We start from the raw sequence: 5984 nt of genomic DNA on the forward strand, positions 1-5984 counted from the left end.
GATAGAAAGTGAGAAATCACCCCCCAAGGGGGATGGCCACGCCACAATCCCTTCTCCTCCGTTCTCCTCTCGGGATCTTGGGCACACACGCACATGCACCTGGCGTGAGTTTAAGCCACTGGGTCTGGGACTCGAACCACAGTCAACTATGTGGGAGTCCAGCAACATAGCCATTACGCTAACTGCTGGTCCCATCATGAGAACTTTTGAGGGACATGTTCAATCTAGAGTAAATAGGTTCTTCCAGTAATTATTTATATTTTTTTAAAGTTACAGGTTTTTTCCTAAAGAATTATTTCGTTTAATTTTCTTTGTTTATTTTATTTTGACCAGAGAGGGACAGAGTGTGTGTGAGAGAGAGAGAGAGTAAAAGAGAAAGGGAAAGTGAGAAAGCAAGTTGCCAGGTCTGGGACTTAACCCATGGTTGGCCACGTGGGAGTCCGGCGCCCTTAACCACCATACCACCTGCCAGCCCCAGTAATGGTTTAACTTTACTCTTTCTCACATGGATCACCTCCAGGGGTCAGTTTCAGACTTGGTGCCATAAGAAAGTGCCATAAACTTGGTTATTTAATATGGCAGGAATTTATTGTCTCACCATTAACAGAGCCCAGAAATCCGAGATTAAGGTCTTGACAGGTATCTGTCTCCTCTGATGGTGGGAGGGAGCTGTTTCCTCACCTCCAGGAGCTCCTGGTGAACCCTGGCAGTTCTTGGTACTCTCAGCTTGCAGCCGCTTCACTGCTGTTTCTGCTTCCGGGGTCACAGGCTGCCTTCATCCTGCCTCCCGTGGGACTCTGTATCTGCTCTCCCTCTCCTTTCTCTTCTAGAGACACCAATCATAGGATTGGGGGTCCCTCTGAATCCAGAAGAACCTCATCTTACTTTGATTCCATCTGCCAAGATCCTGTTTGTGAGTAAGGTTGTACTCACAGGCACTGGGGGCTAGGTCTTGACCATACCTTGATAGGGGCCACAATTCAGTTTGCCATAAGAGGGACAGAAGTTGGCGTAATGGCCATGTTGCTGGACTCCCATGTAGTCGACTGTGGTTTGAGTCCCAGACTTGGTGGCACATGCCAGGTGCATGTGTGTGCCCAAGATCCCAAGAGGAGAATGGAGGAGAAGGGATTGTGGAGTGGCCATCCCCCCTGGGGGGTGATTTCTCCCTTTCTGTCTCTCTGTCTCTCTCTGTCTTTCTGGCGAGCACAAACTTCCTATAGCAAAAATCTCTCCAAAAAAAAAGAAGTTACTTAATGTTCCAGGTGAACCCTTCAGGGAAAATGTTTTTGCCTAGGCCTTTAGTTACCTAAATAAACCGAGTTTGAAAATAAGACTATCTTACAAATAAAAGAAGATACAAAACAACGTGAAATAGACAAGCAACACGTGGAGATAAATCTCCATGCACAGTTGCTATGATTACTGCCTTATATAAATTCCCATGTTAGTTTGACCTCCTGTATGGGTTTTTTGAGGGTAAAATCCCCAACTTTCACTTCTTTTTTGTCCTTCCAAGGATCCCAGCCTACTGCTTTGCACAGAATAAATTTTAAGAAAAACAAAACAAAATATCTTTGCATTAGTGAATTGATGTTTTAAAAATGGTGACCAATCTTTTTTGCAGCAGTTAGGAACTTCGCTACGGTGGGAAGGTTTAAGCTAAGTATAAGTCATGCTTCCTGCGGTTGAAATATAATTGGCATGGGTTCCTGAGGAAGGGTGGGGAATTGCCGTCCAGCCCAGGGCTCAGCTTGGGGAAGCAGTCTGCCCTAACTCACGGGCTCTAGGAGCCTCCATTGTGAAACACTGAGAAAGGAAACACGCTACCAGTTACTTGCAAGGCTTCATGAAGCTAAGATACGTTGTAATTTCAGAAATGTTAAAAATGGAAAAACCAAGGTGATTCTTACAATTGATGAGACATGGTACCTATCAGGAAATCAGGGCTGGCCCTATAGCCTAATGGTTAAGGGATCTGGATTCCACATGGGTGACCATGATTCAAATTCTAGATCCAGCAAATGTAAAACACAATGGGTGCATATTTGTGTGCCCAGATCCCTACAGGATGGGGAATGGAGGAGGCAGGATTGTGGCACAACCAAACCCCATTGAGGCGGGGGTGGCGGGGGGTCCTTTCTTTCTCTCTCTCTCTTTGTCTGTGTGTGGGTGTTTCTTCTGTTTCTCTCTGGTGAGTGCATGCATTCTCTGGCAATTAAAAAAATCAGAAAATTATCTCTTTTTGTCTGCTTTTAGGATTGAGCTGGCCTTAGGCAGGATGGTGGTCTTCCAGGTCTCCCCGGCGAGGCTTTGAAGTGCAGCAGTACAGTGGGGTGACTGAGTTCGGGCTTTGTAATCTGACAGTTGTGCACGAGTATTTTTATCTTTAATTTTCAAAGCCTCAGCTTTCTTACCTGTAAAGGTGGAATAATCACAGGATCCGTGGAGGGCTTTTTGAGAGGATCCAAAGAGATGATATTGGTGAAAAGCTGGTGTCAGAGTCTGGCATTCAGGGCATGCTCTGTCTCCCTCCCTCTCCCATGTTCCTCTGAGCCTCCCCAAGAAGTTCACAATGAAAAGTAAAAAATAACTTATTAAAATATGTCATGACCTCAGAAAATTTTAATTTGAAAAACTTAGGATTCTAAATAGTATCCCACGCCTTATAACTCTTAGATATTGCACTGATCTCCTGCTACTGCTGTTATAAATAACCACAAAGTTTGTATCATAGAATGGCATTGCTTTTTATCTAGCAGTTGTTTCGGGGAGAGTCCAGTTGGGGTCTTACGGGCCCAGCTCAGGATCTGGGTGGATGTGTCTCTGGGTGCTCTCGGGGGAACAGTCTCCATGCTCGTCCCGGCCTCTGAGACTGCCTGCCTCCCTTCCTCCACTTGGTGCCTCTCCTTGGCTGATCAAACTGGAAAGTAATAATAATAATAAATGAAGTACAATAAAATAATTCTTTTAAAAATAAACAAATGCGACTTGCCCACAGTCACATCTCCCTCTGGTTGGCACTCTAACTCCTGTCTTTCTTCGTCTTTCATTTCAAAGATTTTACGAATGATTATTTTAGGCCAAATTCGCTAATCCAGGATGGTTTTACCACTCTAAGTCAACTGACTGGCAGCCTTAATTCATCTGCAACCTAATTCCCCTTTGCTGTGTAAATTTACATATTGACAGGTTCCAGGGGTTAGGGCATAGACATCTTTGGGAGCCATTATTCAGTCTCCCACAGTTTTATTTTTTTATTTGATAGAGGGTATGCATGCTCTCCGGGGGCGGGGGGAGTAAGAGAGTACCCCTCTTCCAGGGGGATGGTCTTGATACAATCGTTTTTCCTTCATTTATCCTTTCAGTATTTTGGAGACACACACACACGTGCCTAGCATGTTTTTCAATCCACCAGGTCCAGGACTCGAACTGTGCTGTTGTCCATGTGTGATTCAGCTGCCTTATTTTCCATGCCACTGGCTGACCCTCCCATAAGTATTTTTAAAATATCTATATACCGTGGTAGGCAGGTAGCTAGTAATGAGCGGACAGCCCTAAGAAATAGCATAAGAATACCTGTCACGTCAATCACAACTTATCAGGAGTTAGAACCGAACCCTCCATGAACATGCCTTCTTCCCACCCAGCTCCTGGCGCCAGAAAGCTGAGGCAAATCCCATTTTTCTTCCTTGGTACTTGAGGAAGACAGAGGGATTACTGTAAGTTTACCTCTTATCATTCTTCACAAATACAAAAAGACCCAACCAGACATTTTGGTCAACATCCTGATTCCCAGTGGGGCAATAAACTGATTGGGCAGCCTATCCTACTTAGGATGCTCCTACCATCAGGGCTCCCACTGGGCATGCGCAGTTAGGTCACCAGATCCCTCAAATTCTTCACCTGTGAGAGAGCTGCGCAAGCGCAGGAGAAAGCCCTGGAATTCAAAGAACACAGATAGTGTGACAGACCTCCCACTGTTAAATATATATTATCACCTCTTAAAAATAACACCTAAACCAGTTCCAAACACAGTTGCTACCTAGCAACCTGCCTGCCCAAAAGTCTTTTGGGTGTACTTCTTTTCTAAAATCTTTCTTTCCTATTAAATTTTATTTTCTACCTACTTTAATTTATTTATTTTTAAAAATAATTATTTTATTTTTATTTTATTTTTATTATTATTATTATTATTTTCCAGTTTGATCAGAGAGAGACAGAGAAAGAGAGAGAGGGAAAGTGAGAAAGCAAGCTACCAGGTCTGGGACTTGAACTACGGTCGACCACGTGGGTATCCAGCAACTTTAACCACCATGCCACCTGCTGGCCCCTCTACCTAATTTTATTGTGGGTGTGGCTTTATTTTGTGCCAAGGGACAGGTCTCTAATTTTACTGATCTGGACCCAAAGGACCAAGGATTTTACACAATGCAGTTCAGCACTCTCCCATCCTATGACATACACCTCTCTTTTTTTCTTGCTTGATTGGAAGGATTTTACGTGCCAATTTAAAAAGTTCTCTTGTTTGAATAATTACAATTTCACTTGATATCTCTGTTATAGTATTTGTACATTCTATGAAAAGAATCCATGTCTTTGTCTGTCTTCCCCACACATCCATGTTTCTCTAGGGAATACATATGTCTTAGTTATCTTTGAGTCTCAGAGCACAGCACAGTGGCCAGTGCAAAACAGGTCCTTGATAAATGATTATGGGATGGAACTTAATGAACTGCATTTATTTTGCAACAATTTCTTGTTTTGTCTTTTTTCAACTTCTACAAATGCCTTTCAAAACCCAAATGCATTTGGCATCAAAATAGTCTTTCTTTTTATTTACCAACTTATCATCTCACAAATATTGAGAAATGAATGACTTGTTTCATTCTACTAAGTGAAAGTTCAGACAAGAAACACATAAAAATGAAAGCAATACAGTTATTTTCAGGGTTTTAAAAGGAGAATGAAGGTTTGGGAGGTTTCGTAATATATATAACTAGGATTTTATTGCATACATCAAACTGAATTGGACATTAATTTTCCTGGAAGCTTTGATTCTATATACAGCAAGGCACACGCTAGATGCGCGATCTGTAAATGTGAATCAATTATTCCTTACTTATATTTAGTACACCAGTATCTTCATCAGTACAAATAATTGATTGACTTTTTGGATGAACTCAAACTAGTACTTTATTGCATTATTCTGTGCACTTGACAATATGCCAACAATGTCCCAGGGAAATACCTGTTACTTCTGTTGCTTTCTTCTCTTTGTTCTTATTCACCTTTAGTATTCTCCTCTGTGTGCAGATGTATGAGTTAAAACTACCCTTGTGTCATTCTCAGATCATTCATTAAAATTGTTTTTTCAACTACCCATTGGTCTGTTTACCATGTACTTTTAGATTTGATCATTTTCGTTAATAGCATCTTGTTTATCTTATATTCTTCTCTTCCATTTTTCTTTTTGTTGATTTTTTTCTGTACCTATAATCTGTGCCAAAGTAGCCTTTCCTTTTCCCTTTGGAAAAGCAGATAGAGACCTGCCTCTAAATCGAAGGCCTTGAGTACCGAAGATAGCCTCATGGCTCAGGGAAAATAGTTACTACTGTAGCTTGAGTTTTGTTCTTAGAAGAAGGACTTAACTGAATGCTAGCAAGCTGCTTCTTGTTTTACTAGTTGATGTGCAGCAACTTTAGTGTAAGTTAAAACTGGTTGACAAAATAATTAATTAATTGGTTTTTATTTAAAAAGCAATCCATGAAAATACAGACTGTCTTTTTTCTTTTTTCGTCTTTTTAAGATTGTTTATTAAGAGGTAGAAAGAGAGCTCCCGACAGGGTCTTCACACAGTGATCCTCCTCCAGGCCTGCCTCCCCTAGCCCTGCAGTTGGGCAGAGTCATGGGCATGGCCATGGATGAGCTTGGCTTGCTGAGATAAAACCAGGACCCAATCCTGAAGCCTTTGCACAGGGCCT

Source organism: Tupaia chinensis, unplaced genomic scaffold (genome assembly GCF_000334495.1).
Source record: "Tupaia chinensis unplaced genomic scaffold, TupChi_1.0 Scaffold000206_1, whole genome shotgun sequence".
NCBI lineage: Eukaryota > Metazoa > Chordata > Mammalia > Scandentia > Tupaiidae > Tupaia > Tupaia belangeri.